Below are 25,467 nucleotides of genomic sequence, written 5' to 3' on the forward strand. Positions count from 1 at the left end.
ATTTCAAATACGGTAAGAGATAAATCCATGAGATTTAGAGGATTGATTCTTCATGGTATTGTTGATCTAGTGAAACAAAAATTTTCTGAAAATATACATTTTTAAGATAGTTATTCAATTTACTAAAAATAATCAAAAATAACTTTTTCCTACAGATACCCTGAAAAGTGACCATTTCTGCACTGATTGCAGGTCGCAAAGAATCACTTTTCCGCTCTAGTGCGCAAAGTAATACTTTGCGTATTCCAGATTTGCAGCATGACAACGCAAAATAGTTAGTAGGTTATATGGAGCACCAGTGCAGCAAAATCAAAATTAAGTTGGTAACTGTGGTATAGTGTTGTGGTGACGTTATAATAATATGAAGGCAGTGGACAACAGTGGATGACAGCGACAGCCTCCACATCGGTGACAGCCGCCTTCATTCATTTACTACTACATTATTCAATTTTAAATAAATTAAGGTTTTTATTAATAATAAAATTACACAGAAAAACATTTGATGGATTTCAGGGAATTTTACCCATAATTACCCATTTTTCATATTCGATGGTAACTGTAGGAAAAATTTAATGTGAAATACGTGCGTAAAGTTCCTTTGCTGCACTCAAGAAACCATTCCGTTTCCGTAAACGTTTCTTTCGGTGCAGCAAACTGTCACTTTGCGCACTAGTTGCACAAATAACTATTTGTTAGAAGGAATAATTTCTGATAGAAGAATAGAGTAGAGAAAAGAAGCGTAAGAAGATATTCCATGGTATAGGTCGTTCATGTTCCAAACTCGAAGCCGATTTTTTGTCAACTAAAGCCGATTACTGTCGACTACTGTCTATTGTAACTATTGTTTTGGCTAGGTGAGAGTGTGAGAACCACACAGTATATAACTTTTTCAAAGTTATCTTACTCCCTTATCCACAGTATATAACTTTTTCAAAGTTATCTTACTCCCTTATTTTGGGGTATTTTCAGAAATCAAGATAAATATCCTACCAAATTTCCTACACGAATACAGTGTAAGTTGTAGTCTACAACTATGAGAGACTACCAGCTTCACAGAGCTTCATAAAAAATAATTTATTACCAGGACTATCGGCTTGAGTTAACAATGAAATTTGGGACATAAATGACCTATGTCATGGGATATCTTCTTATGCTGTCTCCTCTCTATGGTATAATTGACATGTAATTTGGAACTTCACTTATAGGATAGGAAAGGAAATAATTTCTGAGAGAACAATATTGTGTCCGTAGTTGTAACTGGTTATCGTTTGCCAATACTTATCCTTCTAACTAAAACATTAACTGTTAAGCTGCGTATAGACCAAAGTTATTAACAAAATGTTTATTTTTCCGTCCTTATAGATTAGATGTGCATGTGTTTGTCAAGCTCCGTTCAATTTAATAGAATCTATAAGGAGGGAAAAAAAACATTTTGTTAATAACTTTGGTGTAAACGCAGCTTTAGAGTCTGATTAAGTATTTTCCGCTCTCAAGTTATGTTAATGGAAGTAGAAATAGAACTGCGAGTTTTGGAAATGGAATAGAATGATCAATGATTGATGATTAGGATGGCTTGCAACTAGCAATCTTTAACAATCATCAAATATTAATTTTAATCTTATTCAATCTCAATATTGTTCATGATTAAAATTCAACAGACTTTTGTGCAACCGGGACTCTGCAAACCCAGGCTTATTTGATAATAATAGCTCCATTATCTGATCATTTGAACGCATAATTGCGCAGATCTGATATTTGCATCGATCTCGACCGAGTGAAGTTTGTAGAAGTTTATATTAGGGTGATGAATGAATTAACGAATTTCTTCATTTATTTTCAGTACAATGAAAATACTGGGTGAGAATGCAGGCTTTGGAACATCAGTATCAAACACAAATATATGTTTGATAAATTGCATTTACCTGTACATATTTGTCAAGGTGAGAATATCAAAATATTCATTTTCTAAAAATCTAATTGACCGAGCGAAGTGAGGTCTAAGATTCAAGTCGACGGTTTGGCATTACTCTTAATGTTCAAATGTTTAAACGTTTAAATGTTGCGCATTTACGGCAAAACGCGGTAATAGATTTTCATGGAATTTGACAGGTATGTTCCTTTTTTAATTGTGCGTCGACGTATATACAAGGTTTTTGAAAATTTTGCATTCCAAGGATAATATAAAAGAAAAAAGGAGCCTCCTTCATACGCCAATATTAGAGTAAAAATCAGACTATAGAATTATTATTCATCATAAATCAGCTGACAAGTGATTACACAGATGTGTGGAGCCAGTCTATTGCTGTATTTCCATAAGGTCTATAGTTTCAATCAGGTACTTGTGGATGAGAATACTGCGTGAGGTCTACTGTTCACAGAACTACTAGTACTATACTATACAGTACACCCTTTTACATCACAATTTGTAAGCTGAGTGCCGGTTGCACGAAAGCTAGTTGAATTTTAATCGTGGTAAATTCCACGAGAACCAATCAGGGAAGCCATCTTTTCAAAAAAGCCTCTGATTGGTCCTCGTGGAATCAATCACGGTTGAAATTTAACTGGCTTTTGTGCAACCGGGCCTGAATCTTACTCCTTTCAGAAACATCACTCTTTTTAGAAAAAATATTAAATCTTTATAGTTCTATAGTGAGGTCCACGTTATAAAGAATGTCAGTGTTTGATTAGCAATGGTATTGCCATCCTTGTTTATCATTCAACAAAGCGGATAGCGCTATCTCTTTCTCGCTTAGCTCTGTTGCCAGATCGTCTTTTGACAATGTAGAATTAATAATTGATTAACAAAATATTTAATCTGATTATGAAATCATTGAAAAATATAATTTCTTGCTTGATAATAGAATATAATTGATTATTCTGAACGAGAATGAACAGTTAATATTACATCAATGAAGCGGTATCAGTTTCCCTCCATAGAAGGCATTGACAAGACGGATTGCCAACGTTGTTCTCCTTTCTTTCTCCACTGTCATTATAACGTGGACCTCACTATAGTTTTCCGAATTATGAAAAAGTCCTAAATGAAAATGACCTGATACTGTTCATAAAATCTTTAATGAAATCGTTAATGAAATTGTTTTTAAAACAATTCGACCATTTGAGATACAAGTTGTCACGTTATTCTTTATATTTAAATAACGATTAGCCTCCTGCTTGGCATCAGTCGGTAAAGCATGAGATTTGATATAATTAGGTCGTGGTTTTCTAATAGTATTCAGTCTTAAAAATCTTGATAGGCTTAGATATGGGCTTCTCCTATAACTCTTGTAATTCAATAAATAATAAATATATATAAAAATATGATACTTATACTATAGTGTTGAGGAATAAAAAATAAATTGCACACCATGAAAGTTTCATACATATATTACATAAATAATGCAAAGATCAATCGAGGCAAAAAATATATATAGAGCGATAAAAAAAATATAATATAAAAATAGAACAATAATTGAAATCAATGAAAATATCACAGGCTAAACTTTATATTCTAGATTTATGGCACGAATCATTACCATGTGCCTTTATCTTAAAATCATATGCATTCTGTTGCATGTAGCTGCGATATGCACTTGCTAATACTTGTCGACTTGGACAATTCAATCAAAAAATGTGTGCTCTAAGATCAGCTTGATAAATTAGCCACTAATAATCCAAATATATATATATATATATTAAAATCTCTAGTATTTAGTAGATTTATTTGTATCGCATATATATTTTTATCTCAGGGTGCAAGATTCGGCACCTGACGGAATAGGTAGAGCCATTCATCTAGTGAATTAGAACTATAATAAATTATCGCAAATTGTATTGCAAAAATTAAATATTATATGCATATGTTTTAATAGCCTAGATTTCGTACTTCTTTGATTTAATAGAATTTCTAAAATATTGATCTATATTTTGCTTTCAAATAAATACCTTTAATACTAATTTTACTTGCGCAAGTATTACTCTTATTAATTTCTCAATTTATAATAAAACCCTTTCGGCGAGCTAGCTTTGATCATCAGATTAATTCGAAGCACTAGGGCGCCCATCACTAATTCAAATTTAATCACTCACGTGTCGAAAATCTTCTTGTAAGCCGCCGATGTCGATCCAACTCCATGTGGTCCGGGAATATGGTAGCCGGAATCGTCTCCTCCAAGGGGTTATAAATTTAATTAAAAATGAAAAATGACTTCTGCTTCACAATAGCATCACGAAGTCTTTTAAGAAATTTAATAATTTACTTTAACTTTAACTTTTACAAAATCATTAGTAAGGTACTTCGCTCTAAAATATTTGGGGTCCTCTTATGGTGGCATTTGGCTGGCGAGTGCTGGTTCTTCCTTCTCAAGTTTTACAGATCCTCTTTCCGACTTTCAAATTAGCATAAAATTTAAATATCTTAGTCCTCCGCCATTTAGGTTCAAATAGATCTTACAAAAAATACCAAAATATTGCTTAGATTATATGATTAATAATTTCTTTGCATTCGAGCCATATCGATAACATAGATTACACAATTTTAACACAAAATCTAGTACATTTATATAAATATATAGAAATATTTTTGAACTGGCCTACAGTTGCCGCCTATTAACTGCCGTTTTACTATTGGTGCATGCAAATTTTATTCGGTATTCATGCGCCTGGTAACTCTTATTTCCTGAATACATTAAATTATTTTTATTTGGTTTTTTATTTATGCTCTTTGCATGCTAGTTAATATTCTATACATTAATATTAATTCCATGCTACCTAATAATTAGCCACGTGGACGGGTGTTTTTTCATGTTGCACACCATCTGATTGCAATAAAGCTCTGCCAAGGGGTTTGGTCAGATTCTACGTTCCTCGGTTTGATCGATCTCTAGGTCACCGATCCGTGAATACATGTACATAACCTCAATCTTCAAATATTTTATATAATAATCTATTTATGAGCAATAAACTTCCTTCAAATCCTTTTTAGGTTCTTGTACCATTTAGCCAGAATAAGCTGATGCTATCTAATCTTAGTTATTATCTATTTGGCGATATTAGCCAGTTACTTTATTTCAGACCTATTACTGTTTCTGTTAGGGCTTTTTGTCTACCCAGATTTAATATGTTACACGCGCCCCTGGGTTTGAATTCAAAATATTTGAGAATCACAATGTTTTTAATGAAAACCCACCCTTCAATACATCGATATACACTATACTTTATTTATAAATTATACTCTCATACTTCTATCACAGTTCGCAGACATATTTGCTGCATCTCCTTTATACCTTTATCAAATACAATAACAAATTCTCCTCCTCAACACACATAAAATATCATAAATATAAACTTCTAAACGTACTCCTCCTGACAACACTTAACATATAGTAATTTTTAAATTCGCCGCTTGCAGGGCCGCCAACCTAACTACACACATTTCATAATTCTCACAAATGATTCCTTTTAGACAATAATTTCGATTCACAAAACTTCTGGGCTTATATCTTATAGTATTTCTTAGGTCTTAATATAAATAATTTTCTATACATCAGGTACAATACTTTTCTTTTGCTAATGGCTCTTTGGTTTTGGTAGCTGGTATTCACTTTAAGTCTTTTCAGGTAACAAACGTGGCATAATTAAAAGTAATAAATATAAAACATATAAATAAATATATCGACATTAATAAATATAATAAATAACAATAATAAATAACTTTTGGGTACAGTATTTCTTTTTATAAACATATGTTCAACAGACGTCACATATTTGATTTAGGTGGCTTTGCTCAGCTGGTCGCTGTTCTACATTTCATAGTGCTACATGTTACATCAGAATTTGCTGTCGACTTTCATAACTAACCTAACTGCTCAATTTTTTCTCTTAAAAAGGTAATTTACAAATTTTAAATATATTATCCCCGCTTGTGTCCTTTTTTATCTGATGTATATAATTTAATTACATATTTAAAAATTATTCTTTCTCTTATTGCAGGCTTCTAACGGCTGGAAGGAATTAAAACACTGGATTGTTGCCACGCGGTCCTATACCAAGATTAAATTTATTAAGGAAGGTTAGTAATCGGTTTGATAATAATGTTTTCCTTGATTTCTTATCATATTTATTTTAAATTCGACGATATTGCATGTAGAAATCCCGTGGTTTACTTGCATCTTCTTGCATTCTGTTTGTAGATGTTGTAGGCTGGTGAGGTTATCTGCTGTTGATTTGTGAGGCTGTCCTATCGATAATTTATCTTCATAAATTTAAAGCCCTTGTATCTTGTGTATTCTTTCGAACAATTCTTTAATCATTAATGGTATTCCTTTTAATCCATCTTTTTCCAATTATCCTGTAGTCTTAATGCATCCTGCCTTTCATGCTCATTTAATATTCTTGATTTCAGTTTGTCATAAATCATTATGCCCAAGACAATAAACATTTTTATAATATTAGCTTCCCAATTATCAATAATGGATTCTTTTAATAATAACAATATAATAATTTCTATCATATCTACAACACAGTCTTCTATTAATATCACAGCCATTATAACAACCTTAAACACCATAACAAAACATTTATCATCTTTTCAATAGTATAATATCTCATCATATATATCCAGGTACTTCCATTTTATTAATATAATTTTTTAATTCTTCTAATCTTATTAGCCACTTTCCATTCTTCATTAGTCTCAATAAGTAGTCCACTCCATTATTTTCCCGGCATGAATCCATAATAGTATTCCTATCAGTTCTGTTTCTGTCATATTCCTTTGGCCTATTCTTCCGGTCACATCGCTGATCATAGCCTTTAAAACGTATGTGCCGCGGATGCACGCCGTCGGTCCGCTCCTGTTCTCCTCGGTGTTGGTTCGATGTCCTCCTTTGCCTCTTGAAGCGTGCATGCGGCCTCCATCGGCGCGCGCGGTTCCTCCTTCGTCGCTTCTTCCGCCTCCGGGCCTTGCGATGCATCTTCTTCTTCTCCCGTATGCCGTCCTCTCCGTCCTGATGTCGGCCGGTCGGGTGTCCTCGGGCGCCTCCGTCTCCGGGCCTTGCGGTGGTCGCTCCTTTTGTCCGGTAGTCCGTCCTCCCTGGTGTCAGCCTCTTGGTCAAATTTTGGGTTCCTTGGGGTGCCTTGGTGGGGTCGAATGATGCGCGGGTGTAGCTCTGTGTGTGGATGCATGGTGGTGGTCAAAACAGGTAGTATGGTGGCGGTCTCTTGATGTGCGGGCTGCTCTTCCTGCGGTGATGGGTCTTCGGCGGGAAACAATATACTTAAAATGGGTTGTTGCTTGCGGCTGGTTTTTGGTGTGCATGTGGGCGCGAAGCCATCAATTCAGTGTTATTGGTTCGTTTCAGTTCCCGTATACAGTTTTCCCTATCTTATGCACAGTGCGACTAAATGGCACCTAAAGACTGAACCATTGCTCGGTTGATACTGCAACTAAGTGGAGTGATGGGGGGAAAGCTTTGGAATGCATAGGTGACTAAATCACTGACACCACCCCAATCAATAGTTTTGTGCAGCAAAAAAACTGACACTGTTGTATTTTTCACAACAGCGCGACTGCCGGAAGGTTAACATTATCTGTCTTTCTTCGTGTGCTGTAGATATTGGCATAGAGGAAATATAGCATAAGAAGATATCAGAGAAATACCAAACTGAAAACTGAAACAGAAAAAACAATGGGTTGTTTATGTTCCAAATTTTCAGTAATTTTTATGTCAAACCAAGCCGATTACTGTTGACTACTGTCTATTGTTACAGTTCTGTTGGAGTGAGAGTGTAAGAACGGCACAGTATAAGAGACTACCAGCGTCACATAGCTTCACAAAAAATAAATACTAGGACTATTGGCTTGAGTTAACATTGAAAATTGGAACATGTACGACCTATACCATGAGATATCTTCTTGCGCTATCTTTCCACTATGATAAAATATAAATAGAAAAATATATTACTTATTATATAATTACTCATTTAAAATAAAAGCAAATTTCCTTAATTAAATAAACATGTCCACAACTTCAGACCAAATGTAATAGAAATATTCCAAATTTATCCTACAGAGTCAACTTTCATTAGAAGACAATTGATTTACACAAGCAGCAAATTAATAAAGGCAATACCTTTTGATTTGAATGATAAAATATCAAAGAAGAGCATAACAGAGTGGACTAAAGGTGAATATTTCTTCACTTTGAACCTAGCACTGTGATTTGTTTTTCTGTTTCAGTTTTCAGTTTGGTATTTCTCTGAATTCTGACCTTTCATGAACTATCAATATAGGTGTGAATTATCCTACTTTGGAACAAAGTATATTTTGTGTCTCTACTTTTGTTATAAAGCCTTTTCGTTTCAAACTCTAGTTATATTAAGGATTTTTTCTAAGCAACTCTCACCAGCGGGCAAAGAGTTATCTTTTTGCTGGTGACGCCTAGAAATATTATAATTCGTTTTTCTTCTCTCATGTATATGCATGTATGTGCAATTGTATTATGAACATTTTTTTTTTGCTCGTGTACGTATGTGTATGAGTGAATTATTGTTTGTTTTCTTTTTGGCAATAAATGAATTTGATTTGATTTGATATATCACCGGCATTTTGAGCCAGTTTTCCAGTCAGGGGAGGAATACGACCAGTTTATTCATTGATTTTAAATACATATAAAGGCTCACAGACAACTCCATAAAGCCTCATCAATAAATGTATTCTCCTTCATTGTATTCATCCATTGTCTTCCAGAGAATTTAATCTATTTTGTTTTTTATTCCAGTTATGAACGCTGCAGCGCCCTCCTGTCAGTAATCGAAGACAAATTCGTCAGCGAAAACAGCAATTGGAACGTCACCACGACCTGCGCCCTCTACAGGCAACAGCTGATCGACCTCGACAAACGCATCTGGAAAGTGATCACAGTCACCATCTTCAGCATGAATACTTGGCCGCTATTGGCAGTCGTACTGCTCAGAGTGGGCGGAGTCAAAACACCACATCCTCCCCTCCCTGCGCCTACTACCTCCCACAAAGTGTGACGTCACACCCTGTGACGTCATACGTGACAATGTTCGTTCTACAATCTTGTTGTCTGTGGATTTTCGCGGTTGTGGGTCACGTTATTCTTTCATCAGTAACTGTAGCTATACAGAAATCAGTGTTCGATTTTGAGCTGTTTTTTGAACTAGTAGATGGGTTCGACAAATCTGCCTTTGGACATGAGAAACAGAATTCCAAAGAGGTTGAGAAAGAGGAGAGAGAGATAAAAACACCAAAGAACCAGTGGATAGAGAAGGAAGGAAATATGAGGAATCATGATAGGGTAAGTGAGAGAGTATATTATAAGGGGCAGACTGGCCGACAATGTTCTAAAGAAAATAGGGAAGAGAAAGATGGAGATTGGAGGATTTATGGTGTGGAAAATGAAAGTCTATTGAGAGAGCAGACTAGACTACTGGTTGCGTACCATCAGAAACTTTATAAGTGAGTATTTTTGTTTTCTTGACAATTTTATAGTATTGAAACATAGGATTTTAGAATTCTTCTTATAGGTTGCACAAAAGTTGGTTAAATTTTAACCGTGATTTATTTCACAAAAACCAATCAAAGATGGCTTCTCGATTGTTTCTTGTGGGATTAATCACGGTTAAAATGTAACCGGCTTTTGTGCAACCGGCACTGGGAGAAAAATAGCATAGAGTGAAGATACAGTAGCATAATCCCATGGTATGAGTCATGCTCCAAATTTCAAGCCGATGTTTTGTAGGATTCTACTTTAAGGCTTTGCAAAGGCTAAAAATAAACTTTCTATTTGTGATATTTTTCAAAGTTTTTCAATTTGTATATCATTGAGCTATCAAAATGGAAAAGTTTTCTTGGGAAAACATTTTTTTCCCATCATTACTTTTTGTGATATGAGCGCCTGAAGTTTAAATTTTTGGGACATAACATTTCAAATACGATAAGAGATAAATCCATGAGATTTAGAGGATTGATTCTTCAAGATATTGTTGATCTAGTGAAACAAAAATTTTCTGAAAATATCCATTTTTAAGATAGTTATTCAATTTACTAAAAATAACCAAAAATAACTTTTTCCTACAGATACCCTGAAAAGTGACCATTTCTGCACTGATTGCAGGTCGCAAAGAATCACTTTTCCGCTCTAGTGCGCAAAGTAATACTTTGCGTACTCCAGATTTGCAGCATTACAACGCAAAATAGTTAGTAGGTTATATGGAGCACCAGTGCAGCAAAATCGCAATTAAGTTGGTAACTGTGGTATAGTGTGGTACAGTGTTGTGGTGCACGTTATAATAATATGAAGGCAGTGGACAACAGTGGATGACAGCGACAGCCACCACATCGGTGACAGCCGCCTTCATTCATTTACTACTACATTATTCAATTTTAAATAAATTAAGGTTTTTATTAATAATAAAATTACACAGAAAAACATTTGATGGATTTCAGGGAATTTTACCCATAATTACCCATTTTTCATATTCGATGGTAACTGTAGGAAAAATTTAATGTGAAATACGTGCGTAAAGTTCCTCTGCTGCACTCAAGAAACCATTTCGTAAACGTTTCTTTCGGTACAGCAGACTGTCACTTTGCGCACTAGTTGCACAAATAACTATTTGTTAGAAGGAATAATTTCTGATAGAAGAATAGAGTAGAGAAAAGAAGCGGAAGAAGATATTCCATGGTATAGGTCGTTCATGTTCCAAACTCGAAGCCGATTTTTTGTCAACTAAAGCCGATTACTGTCGACTACTGTCTATTGTAACTATTGTTTTGGCTAGGTGAGAGTGTGAGAACCGCACAGTATATAACTTTTTTCAAAGTTATCTTACTCCCTTATTTTACTCCCTTATCCACAGTATATAACTTTTAAGATAACTTTTACAAAGTTATCTTACTACCTTATTTTGGGGTATTTTCAGAAATCAAGATAAATATCCTACCAAATTTCCTACACAAATACAGTGTAAGTTGTAGTCTACAACAAGAGAGACTACCAGCTTCACAGAGCTTCATAAAAAATAATTACCAGGACTATCGGCTTGAGTTAACAATGAAATTTGGGACATAAATGACCTATGTCATGGGATATCTTCTTATGCTATCTCCTCTCTATGATATAATTGACATGTAATTTGGAGCTTCACTTATAGGATGGGAAAGGAAATATTTTCTGAGAGAACAATATTGTGTCCGTAGTTGTAACTGGTTATCGTTTGCCAATACTTTTCCTTCTAACTAAAACATTAACTGTTAAGTTGCGTTTAGACCAAAGTTATTAACAAAATGTTTATTTTTCTGTCCTTATAGATTAGATGTGCATGTGTTTGTCAAGCTCCGTTCAATTTAATAGAATCTATAAGGAGGGAAAAATAAACATTTTGTTAATAACTTTGGTGTAAACGCAGCTTTAGAGTCTGATTAGGTATTTTCTGCTTTCAAGTTATGTTAATGGAAGTAGAAATAGAACTGCGAGTTTTGGAAATGGAATAGAATGATCAATTATTCAATCATCAATGATTGATGATTAGGATGGCTTGCAACTAGCAATCTTTAACAATCATCAAATATTAATTTTAATCTCATTCAATCTCAATATTGTTCATGATTAAAATTCAACAGACTTTTGTGCAACCGGGACTATGAGTTCCTCTGCAAACCCAGACTTATTTGATAATAATAGCTCCATTATCTGATTATTTGATCGCATAATTGCGCAGATCTGATATTAGAATCGATCTCGACCGAGTGAAGTTTGTAGAAGTTTATATTAGGGTGATGAATGAATTAACGAGTTTCTTCATTTATTTTCAGTACAATGAAAATACTGGGTGAGAATGCAGGCTTTGGAACATCAGTATCAAACACAAATATATGTTTGATAAATTGCATTCACCTGTACTTATTTGTCAAGGTGAGAATATCAAAATATTAATTTTCTGAAAATCTAATTGACCGAGCAAAGTTAGGTCTAAGATTCAAGTCGACGGTTTGGCATTACTCTTAATGTTTAAATGTTTATATATTGCGCATTCACGGCAAAACGCGGTAATAGATTTTCATGAAATTTAACAGGTATGTTCCTTTTTTAATTGTGCGTCGACGTATATACAAGGTTTTTGGAAATTTTGCATTCCAAGGATAATTTATAAAAGAAAAAAGGAACCTCCTTCATACGCCAATATTAGAGTAAAAATCAGACTATAGAATTATTATTCATCATAAATCAGCTGACAAGTGATTACACAGATGTGTGGAGCCAGTCTATTGCTGTATCTCCATAAGGTCTATAGTTTCAATCAGGTACTTGTGGATGAGAATACTGCGTGAGGTCTACTGTTCACAGAACTACTAGTACTATACTATATAGTACACCCTTTTACATCTAAATCTGTAAGCTGAGTGCCGGTTGCACGAAAGCCAGTTGAATTTTAATCGTGGAAAATTCCACGAGAACCAATCAGGGACGCCATCTTTTAAAAAAAGTCTTCTCTGATTGGTCCTCGTGGAATCAATCACGGTTGAAATTTAACTGGCTTTTGTGCAACCGGGCCTGAATCTTACTCCTTTCAGAAACATCACTCTTTTTAGAAAAAATATTAAATCTTTATAGTTCTATAGTGAGGTCCACGTTATAAAGAATGTCAGTGTTTGATTAGCAATGGTATTGCCATCCTTGTTTAATTAAATTACAAATTTTCAACTCTCACGAATGACACCATACAGTCTTTTCAATATTAAACTAAAGTGAGGTCCACGTTATAATGGCAGTGTTCGATTAGCAATTATTGTATTGCTATTCTGGTCTATCATTCAACAAAGCGGATAGCGCTATGTCTTTCTCGCTTTGCTTTGTTGCCAGATCGTCTTTCAACAATGTAGAATTCAAAATATTTCATCCCAATCATGAAATCATTGAGAAATAAAAATTCTCACTTAATAAAACATAATTGATTATTTAAACGAGAATGAACAGTTAATATTACATCAATAAACCTGTATCAGCTACCGTCTATAGAAGGAATTGACAAGACACAGGATCGGCAACTTTGTTCTGCTATCTTTATCCACTGCTATTATAACGTGGACCTCACTAGAGTCTCAGAATCTAATGATAAGTTTTGATATCACCAAGAATCTTGAAATATGAAAAACAATATTAATTCAGTTCATGCATTCATTACCCTAGTAATTTGGAGTTTCACTTCATAATCCCAATTAATTGGGATTATGAGAACTTTCTTATTACTTTCTTTCAATTTTTGGTGGTTTATGGTTGATGATTCTTTTTTCATTCTTTGATGATTCAGACAATAATTACATAATCGAGATGATAAGGAGAGAAAAAATAAGTTAACCTTGTGCTATTCCTCTCACAAATTTAGATAAAATTACACACATAGTCCGAAATAGGTTAAGTCTTGTAGTTGTTTACTTGACAACATTTTTAGTCCTTAATTATTTTCTCAAAGAAGATGATAACTTATAAATTTCAGAATGAGGACGTAAGAAGAAGACTGGCTCAAGTATCATGGCTGAATCGTCCCAAATGGTTCCAACGTGTTCTAATTCTCATGATCACCAGATCCAACGCTGAAGTCCATCTTAAGCCTTATGGACTTTATGTGCTCAACCATGCCACGTTCACTAATGTGAGTACATTTTTCCCAATGTAATTCATCAAATTCGATATAATAATGATAATAATTTTAGTTCCTATTCAAGTGATAATAATGTGAAATTTTTCTTCTGTGTTTGGTATTGAAGCATCTAAATTTAAAAATCTGGTGTGGTACACTCACACAACTTTCCTTGCTCATTGATCTATAAGCCTCATTAACGAGGATAATTTAGGGAATAACATTATGCCGATTGAAACTACGATTATTGTGATTGAGTTCAGAGTACATTTTCCTTTGTTTGAATTATGAAATTTGAGGATTTTTTAAATGTTGTCAAAACAGCTGTTCTACAAATAAAATATCGACATGTGTTCTTTTGAATAAACTGCTCTACCTACCTACCTACCTCACGCACGAGAAGGAGGTTACAAAGTAAATTTCTCAAGAATGGGGTGGACCCCCTGTTGATTTCTCAGGGAGGAGACTCATGCCAGTTAATATAGCTGATATTTAACTATACAGGGTATGAATTTGAAAAAAATCGGTCAAGTCATATTTGAGAAAATCGTGATAGAAATTCAACAAAATTCATTCTTCTCAGGAAGATTACGGAGCTCCTGTAATTTTCCCAGAAATGAGACTCATGTCAGTTGATAGGGCTTATAAATAGCTATCTAGGGTATAAATTTGAAGAAAATCGTTAGAGCCGTTTTCGAGAAAACCGTGAAAAACATGGTTCTTTAGCCATTATCCGTCATTTTTTCCTTCATTTTGAATTGAATTTTATTGAATTTCATATTGTCGGATCCTCATGGTATAAGGACCTTAAGTTTAAAATTTCAATCGGTTAATTAAAAGTCAATCGGTTAATTAAGAATGGAGTTATCGTGTTTACAGACACACATACCCACACATACACACAGACCAACACCCAAAAATCATGTTTTTGGAAATTAGGGTACCTCAATTTTTTTTGGAAAGCAATACTCTCCTTACCTATGGTAATAGGGCAAGGAAAGTAAAAAATAGGATAATCTATAAACAATTCAGTGCTAGAGAATAGCTATCTATTCATTAGATGGAAAGATTATCACTGAACTGGAAGAATATTATATAAATTCTGTAGAAATATATTCTATTCATTGTTTAAATTAACATAAATATGAATAAATTCAAACGTGAACTGATTTTGTTAACATTTAAATCAGTTGACATCAGGTACTTGTGGATGAGAATACTGCGTGAGGTCTACTGTTCACAGAGCTACTAGTATGTTTAGATGTTTATATTCTTAGATGTTTAGATGTTCTTATGTTTATATATATATCTGTATGTTACCGGTCCTCGAAAACGGCTCTAACGATTCTCACGAAATTTGGAACAAAGTAGGTTTATGATATGAAGATTCGATTGCACTAGGTCTCAACCCTGAGATAACTCGCTGAAGGACATTAAAAGGATAAATACGTCCTTGGAAAAACAGCTGGAAATTTGTTGTCTGACGATACCGTGGAAGTGAGTGAACGAGTGCATGTGTGTGGGATCATCCAGCTGATCTCACGAGAAGAAAAATTCAGCAACAGAAACTCATTTTCGTTTATTTATCTTTTTTTTAGAAAACATTTTTACTTCAGAAAGTCCAAAATAGTAACTAGATGCTGTTAGTGTAGAATAGTTCATAGTATATCTATTTGTAATTGATGATGTGTTTATTATTTTGAAGTGTGAATAAATTGTTATTTTGATGAGTGATAGTAGCTTAACCTAGATTCTGATTTTAACTGTAATATAAATTTGAAAAAGGATCAGTTTTGGGCATAAGCCTGTTGTGCCTCCTCATATAGCTGTAAAACTAATTGTATGACTGAGAAAATAAATAAATAAATATAAACTATAAATTCAATCTTTCGTTACAAATTTCCTATGCTTTTACACTTTTGAGCAAAGCTCGGTCCCCCGATATTAATGTTATTATGTGTGTTTATTAGTGTTGAATCACATGGCTATAGTAATTTACACAGCTCATTGTTATGAGTTGAAATCTTTCTTTATATCCTTTCCGATTTCTGTGTAATTTCATCATAGTGTTCTCAAGTGTCATTATATCACGTCATAAATAATCATTCACATGAACATCAGATTTATTTTGAATAAAGTGAAGTATTTCAGATAATATTTCTCTCTTGTTTTGCAGATTTTGAACCTGTCCTACTCATCTTCCAATCTCCTAAAGGCGCTGTCATGAAATTCGAAATCAGGAAGACTATCATCTTCAAAGTTGAAGTTATCAATATTCCATGAAGTTGGGAAAACGAAACAATAAACGTTACTTGATGAAAAAATAATTGACTATTATTTGTTTTCTATTTGGCTAGACAAAGCGAGGCATAGTCTAGAAAAACGTCTTCTGTGTTTCTAGTCATAACTTACTCATTACCTATTGATCATCCATTTCCATTGATTATACCTCTCCAATTATTGCGGATCAATCATCTCAAGGCTAAATATCGCGATATTTCTCAAAGTTTTCCGATTTGTATATCATCAAGCTATCAAAATGAAAAAGTTTTCTTAGGAAAACATTTTTTTCCGATCATTACTTTTTGAGATATGAGCGCCTAAAGTTTAAATTTTTGGGACAGAACATTTCAAATTCGGTAAGAGATAAATCCATGAGATTCAGAGGATGGATTTTCCATGGTATTGTTCATCTAGTAGAACAAAAATTTTCTGAAAATATCAATTTTTAAGATAGTTATTCAATTTACTAAAATAAACTTTCATTTGGATTATTTCTGATAAATTGAATAACTTTTTCAAAAATTTATATTTTTAGAAATATTTTGTTTTACTAGATCAACAAGACCATGGAAAACTCATCCTCTGAATCTCATGGATTTATCTTCTACCGAATTTGAAATGTTCTGTCCCAAAATTCAAACTTCAGGCGCTCATATTTCAAAAAAGTTATGATCGGAAAAACATGTTTTCCTGGGAAAACTTTTCCATTATGATAGCTTGATGATATACAAATCGAAAAACTTTGAAAATATCACGGGTAAAAAGTTTATTTTTAGCCTTTGCACAGCCTTAAATTGAACCAGACAGCCTAGTTCCAAACCTTACGTTTCTATCATTATGTTACTTTCCTTGTCCTATTACCATAGGTAAGGAAAGTATTGCTTTCCGAAAAAAATTAAGGTACCCCAATTTCTATATTTCTATACGTTTCAAGGTCCCCTGAGTCCAAAAAAGTGGTTTTTGGGTATTGGTCTGTAGGCCTATGTGTGTGTGTGTGTGTGTGTGTGTGTGTGTGTGTGTGTGTGTGTGTGTGTGTGTGTGTGTGTGGTGTGTGTGTGTGTGTGTGTGTGTGCATGAGTGTCTGTGTACACGATATCTCATCTCCCAATTAACGGAATGACTTGAAATTTGGAACTTAAGGTCCTTACAATATAAGGATCCGACACGAACAATTACGATCAAATGTAATTCAAGATGGCTGCTAAAATGGCAAAAATGTTGTCAAAAACAGGGTTTTTCGCGATTTTCTCGAAAACGGCTCCAACGATTTTGATCAAATTTATACCTAAAATAGTCATTGATGAGCTCTATCAACTGCCACAAGTCCCATATCTGTAAAAATTTCAGGAGCTCCGCCTCATCTATTCAAAATTTGATTTTAGATTCTTAATTATCAGGCTTCAGATACGATCTAAACAAAATATTTCAAGTGGGAAAGATTGAGCATAGAAATCTTACAATTAATGTTCATTAACATTTTCACCTAAAATTGAAAATAAGCTCGAAGTTCGAGAAAATAAGATTATTCAATTTGAAAACTGTTGGCAAGTGTTGATTCTATTAAATCATTCACTATGAAGAGATAGCAGACTTCATGAGTGTCTGCAGCGTTATTGTCCTGTCACCAGCTGGCTTAGATCTTTGAATAGTAGACTTGAGATGCGCGGGAACACTAGCGTTAAGTGATCAATTTTCATAACGGCAAGGAAAGTTGTGTGAGTGCTCCACACCAGATTTTATGAGATACTTTTCTATAAAATGTGTACAATGTAGTGTATTTTTTATCATTTCTGCAATGTAGTACTTTGAGAATAAAGTGTTAATTCTGAGTTCTTTGAACATATGTAAAGCAACAAATTGGAGCCTCATTACTTGAAATTTGAAATACTTCCAAAGTGGCAAATCCACCAAAGTGAATTGAGAAAAGTGACTTGTGAATTTCTAACAACAAAGTTACTAAAATGCACTTTAACACTCGGTTGAAGTAAACTCAATTTCATGGCATACTCTTCGTCTAAGAAGTATTAAAATGAACTATATTGGAAAGAAGGAAATAAATTCGTTTTGAAACGAATCTGTAATGGAGCCAATATTTTCAAGAAATAAGATCAGAAATAGCTATTTCAAGCTATGAATTTGAACAAAAAATTTGCATGAATTTAAAAACAAGTACTTAAAATACGTTCATAGCACATTTTGAAATAAACAGTCTGCAATGGAGTGGGTACACCACTTGAAAATGTAAGTTCTACAAAGTAGCAAAACTTTACAACTTCGATTTAAGTTGGCGTCATGTCGTTAGGTTCTGGACTGGAACCTTTCCAGACTCTATCGAACAAATTCAAGACTGCAAAACGAGGTTATAAGGTCATTCAATGAGAATTCTATTCTCGGGGCTATTAACTTCTGGCAGGGTACCAAACAAATTAAACGCTAACATTCGCAGTACCAGCGAAACTATTGCTCACCCATTCAAGACAACACTATTTCAACATCAAAAGCCTAGTTTAAAATAATGAAATTGAATTGAAAAATTAATTTCATCTATTTGTTTTCGAGAAATATTGAATAATACATTCATCAGGATCCAATCAATGAATACAATAATATTGTTGAGGACGAATAAGTGTATATGGAGGATAAAGAGAAAAAAACCAAATCAATGAAAAATGCTTTTCCATCAATGTAATCTACAAATTATGAATGAAAATTCCATACCTCGCTTCATAGTCATTCTGGAGAACATAGTTGAAAGCACAACGCAAATGAGTATGGCAAAGGAATTGGAATAGCAAGGGAGTTACAAGTGACCAATCATACAATTAATAAAAGAAACTATAAGAGAGTTGATATTCTTCTTTGGAAAATCTTACTCAGCTCTCAAGTCTGAATCGAGAACTGGGATTAGAGATTTAATAGTTTTTATAGATGAATTCTACACATCCAAGACAGATAAAGACAAAAACAGAAAAATATATTTTGGTTCATATAAAGAGCAAGGATACCACCAAACTAGTCACCTGTTATTAGGGCTACTGATAAAAATCACAGAAATAATAATGTTTTGAGAGGGAAGTTTTCTATGTGAGAAGTTTAGAATGCTAGATGTACACACAAATCTGAATTATTGGAGAGAAAAAAACGAAAAAGAGAGATAGGATTGAGCAGCCAACTGGAGTGTCGATGGTATTATTAGAGTGATCTTATCACAGATTAAGAAGAAACACATCCAGGCAATCACCAGGTTTTTTAGAGATCGAAGGTCTAGGAGTGAAAGTACTATCTTCAAAGATTAAAAAACTACTTTCGATGGAAATTATGAACTTCCTGGGAAACAAGATTTGATCTAGAGATAGCAGATATTTTCGTGAGCACAGCCATGAATATAGGAAATTGAAAAAAAAGAAAAACCTTACAAACCATGCTACATTCAATTCATCTTCTGGGGATTGTCCAACAATTATGAAAACGCATTTGGGAGCTGCTCAAATCCTCAATGCTCACTAGCCAGAAAAATTCACAATTTATTCTAATTGAATATGATTCTGCATTATAATTCATTTTATAATCAAGAGTATATTTTTGTTTATGTTAAATCTAAACAAGCCTGCATTGAAAAAATAGTCTCAATATATTTAATAAACAATTATTCATTTATTTTCCTGTAAAACTGTTGTTAATTGGTAAATTGAGAATTTTACAGTGAAGAATAAAAAATCCGAAGAAGGAAAGGGTAAAGTCGACCTGTCTACTGTACCAAACCGGTTTTGAGTAATGGATATATTATTCAATTACCTGTAATTTATTCATTGATTTGATCAACCCTAAATTAATTGTATATCAACATATTCCATCGCTGAACGTTTCCACTTATTTAATAACAGGTAATATTAAAATGTTTCAACAATATTATATTTTTTCATCAAACAGCGCGATAAAAACTAATATCCTGATATGAAATCAATAAAATTCAATCAATAATAGCATAAAATAAGAATTTTGAATAAAACAATTTTGTAAGAGTTGATCAGGAGAAAAACGTTCAATTACATGCTCAATTCAGGAGAATCCAAGCTGCAGATAAATACCGAGACATGGCAGATGTAACTCGATAACAGAATATCGAATTGCAGGTGCTTCTATTGCGGTTTTCGTGGTTACTGTGATACTAAATCATGCCATTGCTAGAGAGAGAACAGATCTGAGGTCACCTATGCATTTTGATCATCACTCCAGAAGTGCAATGAAATATCTAGGATCTAGATCTAGGACAAATGAGTCTGAATTGAAATTATTAGAATCTTTGAAGCTCTAAATATATCCTACCTATGAATATCACAACAGTATGAATAATATTACATGAATATCAAATTTAATTTTGAATACATAAAATCTATTGCATAGATCCAAGTCAATGATTATCAAATTGAAAATTAAAACAAGAACTTCCATACCAGGATTCAGTGTAGTTATTCTACTTGATGATGATAATGATTAGTGTTATGTGGAATGCATGGAGAATCTCAAATGAGAAAAAAGAAGAGACTTACATTTGAAATTGGGTTTCTTGAAAGCCTGTACGTGTACTTAGTTCATATTCTTACCTGAAAATGATAAAAATTAACATTAATTCATTTCATTGTATTCTAATTTGTCATCACTTATTACAAACATGACAGATGGAAACATAAAGCATGCATTACGCTCCAAAGTGAATAGTTTGAATTTTACTAATTCTAATGGATTTTCTTCTAATATGACTGTACAGCAGTTTGTTTCAGCTGACAACTATCAATAGTAAGTGAGAATACATCATATCATAAGTTGAACAATGAGAGAAAAAACTTGAAGTTGCAGAAAAAATTCAATCAAGCAAGCTGAGCAATAATAAGAGAGAGAAGCAATATCATTTTATGGCATATATAGTATGGCATACTATATACATATGACAGCCAATTGAACCAATGACAGTTGAGCTAAAAGAGTTACGAGAAAACAGAGAACCAAGCACAAGCCAATGAGGGGACAGCGATTTCGTCGTCATGACAACAGCCAATAGGAGTTGAAAACCAAGGATTCAACCGATGAAAAGCTAACCAATGAGAAAGCAGCAAAAACCGAATAAACGAAAAAAGTTTGTAGTTTCCTTCAAAGATCGATACGTTGAATGGAATGTTAATTTGTGCGAAAAGTAGGGAGGATAATACATAAATGTATCCTAAGCAGCTAAAGCATTAAAGTGTATCCTTTACAAATTTTACAGTTAAAACTTTTTCTCAATTCAAATTCACATTGATAAAGTGAATGTTGTCAGTGGTGTTTCGAAAATAGGGCCTGTGGTAGAATAGTTCAAGAGGAAGAGAGTACATAACAGCATTATCTGGAGCAGGGATTGCAAGTTTATTTGAACAACTGGCAATTTAATACCGACAAGCTTGACTGTAGATAAGCTTGTGCTTCGTTCGTCACACCTGTGTCATTTTATTATGCTTGAAAATTGATAAAATTGAGCATACAACACTGATAGTGATATCTGAAACGCAATATAGTGCTTACGAGCTCATGGCTTTTGGTAAACAAGCAAGAACGGAACACTGAATATGATTTCACACACTTTTTGACAGAATTTTGAGGATGATGATTCGAGTATTGTTCTTTTAAAAATACTACAGTACATACTTTTCCAAGATGTTCTCTCAATTGAATTTAAATGAAAAGCTAACGGATATATTGCATAAAGCCTCAACCAAGATAATCCAATGAATGATGCAACTTGAAGCAAAGTCATGAATAAGATATAAACTTTATTATTTACATCTTGTGTTTGAAGTTCAATAGGTTACTTCATAGACAATTGATGGGTATTTTCACAGCATTGGACTAATTATTTTGATTGATTCACAATAGAACGTTTGATAAATTATTTGCAATGTGCGCTCGCAGAATAATAAATTCACTATCTGAAAAATAGACATGGTAAAACCATTGTCACATTTTATTGGATTTTTAGTTTCCATGTTCGAAGAAGGCGACATAATATTTATCATATTCTACATACAATGGAACAACTGCAGCATTTAAACGTTCAGAAAACAGAATTCATTTCACAGAGTCCAAAATGTTTTTAAATTCTTCTCAGGAAGTACAAATTCGTATTTTACAATACTGAATATTTTTGGCATCATCTCCTCCCTTCACGCTGCCATCATAGTATATAGTTTGAGTCTATTCTACAGATATTAGTATGGTGCACGATATTTTACCGATATCAGTATAGTTGAGTACATTTCACTGATATTGGTATAGTTTGAGTATATTCAACAGAGTTCTAAAGGTACTTAGATCCTGTCCAGTAGGATGAAATACCTTTTGTTTCCTCAAATACTCAAGTGGGAACAACTCAATGTCACCATTACCATACAGTCTTTCAACTATCTCTCTTACTCTCACTACAACACAGCGATTGCCTGACAGTTTTTCGCGTGGGTCTCTCCAACCGTGAATTGAACCGTTTATATCAGTACATTAAAAATATGTCTATAGCAATACTACCTAAAAACCTGTACACTAGGCAACATAAATGCATAACTGTATCTCATGTAATGTGTCTGTAACATATATGTATTTATATATATATATATATTTTTTTTAATTTCTCAGTAACATATATATCTTTATATAATGTACCTTAGCTACATGTTGTATGTATCTATACCTATATCTATATGTTGTTCGTAGAGTTGAGAACTAACAGGTAAACTATGTTGTGTCCCATGATTCATATTCGTGTTTAGTATATCTATACTGACTATAACAAAGTATCATTTGAGAGGTAAAGGTATATCTATATTCTATAATAGGTAAACTGCAGGTAGGCTACAATGAGGACGGACTTTGGCCCGTGGGCCGTTAGCAGCATAGTATATATATCACATAGAAATATAGTGATATACCATATAGTTCTATGGTTAGCAGGCGACTTCCAAGGTCACGTGAAGGTCATGATCGCTCGCCAATTTAAATGAAAAGCTAACGGATATATTGCATAAAGCCTCAACTAAGATAATCCAATGAATGATGCAACTTGAAGCAAAGTCATAAATAAGATATAAACTTTATTATTTACATCTTGTGTTTGAAGTTCAATAGGTTACATCATAGACAATTGATGGGTATTTTCACAGCATTGGACTAATTATTTTGATTGATTCACAATAGAACGTTTGATTAATTATTTGCAATGTGCGCTCGCAGAATAATAAATTCACTATCTGAAAAATTGACATGGTAAAAACCATCTTTGTCACATTTTATTGGATTCTTAGTTTCCATGCTAGAAGAAGGCGACATAATATTTATCATATTCTACATACAAGGGAAAAACTGCAGCTTTTAAAGGTTCAGAAAAAAGAATTCATTTCATAGAATCCAAAATATTTTTGAATTCTTCTCAGGAAGTACAAATTCGTATTTTACAATACTCAATATTTTTGACATCTTCTTCTCCATTCACTCTGCCATCATAGTATAGTTCAAGTCTAATCTACAGATATTAGTATGGTGGATCATATTTTACCGTTAACAGTATAGTTGAGTACATTTCACTGATATTGGTATAGTTTGAGTATATTCAACAAAGTTCTAAAGGTAGTTAGATCCTGTCCAGTAGAATAAAATACTCTTTGTTTCCTTAAATACTCAAGTGGGAACAACTCAATGTCACCACCACGATACAGTCTTTCAACTATCTCTCTCACTCTCACTACAACACAGCAATTGCCTGACAGTTTTTCGCGTGGATCTCTCCAACCGTGAATTGAACCGTTTATATCAGTACATTAATAATATGTCTATAGCAATACTACCTAAAAACCTGTACACTGGGCAACATAAATGCATAACTGTATCTCATGTAATGTGTCTGTAACATACATGTATTTTTTATAATGTCTCAGTAACATATACCTGTATATAATGTACCTTAGCTACATGTTGTATGTATCTATATCTATATGTTGTTCGTAGGGTTGAGAACTAACAGGTAAACTATGTTGTGTCCCATGATTTATATTCGTGTTTAGTATATCTATACTGACTATAACAAAGTATCATTTGAGAGGTAAAGGTATATCTATATTCTATAATAGGTAAACTGCAGGTAGGCTACAATGAGGACGGACTTTGGCCCGTGGGCCGTTAGCAGCATAGTATATATATCACATAGAAATATAGTGATATACCATATAGTTCTATGGTTAGCAGGCGACTTCCAAGGTCACGTGAAGGTCATGATCGCTCGCCAATAAAAAAGAAGAGAGCAGTACAACATCGATCATCACATCATGTTAACAACGATAATGCAGCCATTGAATCATTGTACAATAGTGTACTTTAATATGCATGGATTGATGTTGTTTTCACTGCTGATAAGGACGTTTTATTGTTTCCTAGTATAGTTTTCTAGGATATCCTAGAATAACTTATGAGTTTATTGATGTTGTTGATAAGGATAATTTATTGTTTCCTAGTATAGTTTTCTAGGATATCCTAGAATAACTTATGAGTTTATTGATGTTGTTGATAAGGATAATTTATTGTTTCCTAGTATAGTTTTCTAGGATATCCTAGAATAACTTATGAGTTTATTGATGTTGTTGATAAGGATAATTTATTGTTTCCTAGTATAGTTTTCTAGGATATCCTAGAATAACTTATGAGTTTATTGATGTTGTTGATAAGGATAATTTATTGTTTCCTAGTATAGTTTTCTAGGATATCCTAGAATAACTTATGAGTTTATTGATGTTGTTGATAAGGATAATTTATTGTTTCCTAGGAATCGGATCAAATTACATAACGCCAAGGTTGTCCAAGTTTTAGAATCAATTTTTGATGTTTTGAACAGTTTTTTCGATTTTATATTTCTTTCGAACAGTAATTTTTAATTTTCGAATCAATCTACTAACTCCTATGTGGGAGTAAATGAATCAACTGTTTTCTATAATTCATCAACGAATTTATCCTATGAAAAACAATCAATCTGTAACTGCCTCAATTCACGATCACAATGCGTTTGTCATCTACAAAGGAGTAAAATTGATTTTTTGAGTTTTGATAAATTATCTAGAAAAAAGGAATCTCACACATCTTGTACGATACGCTCCTATGTGCTCTAGTGATACATGGACAACACATGTACATTATTTCACATTTCCTTGCATTGTGCATTCAATGATAATATTATTACAACAATGGAGTAAATCGACCGATTGTATAGTTGCCCAATTTATAGACCTGGCCTAATAAGTGTTCCAGCTTAATGTTTGTTTTTCAATAACTCTTCTCCCAATAAAAGACAAGATTTTCAGGACGAGAAAAAACTGTAAATTTTCCATAAAAATTCCAAAACCACTCCGAATGCTTTAACAGAAATCTAAATCATATTGTGCTGCGGCTGTAGCACTGTTATTACAGTGTGTTTGAAATTCACATTCACAAATTGAACAGTATTGAAAT

The 25,467-nt window shown here is 33.4% G+C and overlaps 1 protein-coding gene and 1 long non-coding RNA gene across 2 annotated transcripts in view; one reads left to right on the forward strand and one right to left on the reverse strand.

Moving 5' to 3' along the window:
• LOC111054253 (unc-112-related protein) overlaps positions 1-25,467 on the reverse strand; it is a 186,753-nt gene that overhangs the window by 147,325 nt on the left and 13,961 nt on the right. The window lies entirely within an intron of this gene.
• LOC120350885 lies at positions 13,530-15,992 on the forward strand. The gene is made up of 2 exons (XR_005571085.1): positions 13,530-13,680; positions 15,845-15,992. It is a non-coding gene; the product is annotated as an uncharacterized LOC120350885 (long non-coding RNA).

Source organism: Nilaparvata lugens, chromosome 4 (genome assembly GCF_014356525.2).
Source record: "Nilaparvata lugens isolate BPH chromosome 4, ASM1435652v1, whole genome shotgun sequence".
Lineage (NCBI taxonomy): Eukaryota > Metazoa > Arthropoda > Insecta > Hemiptera > Delphacidae > Nilaparvata > Nilaparvata lugens.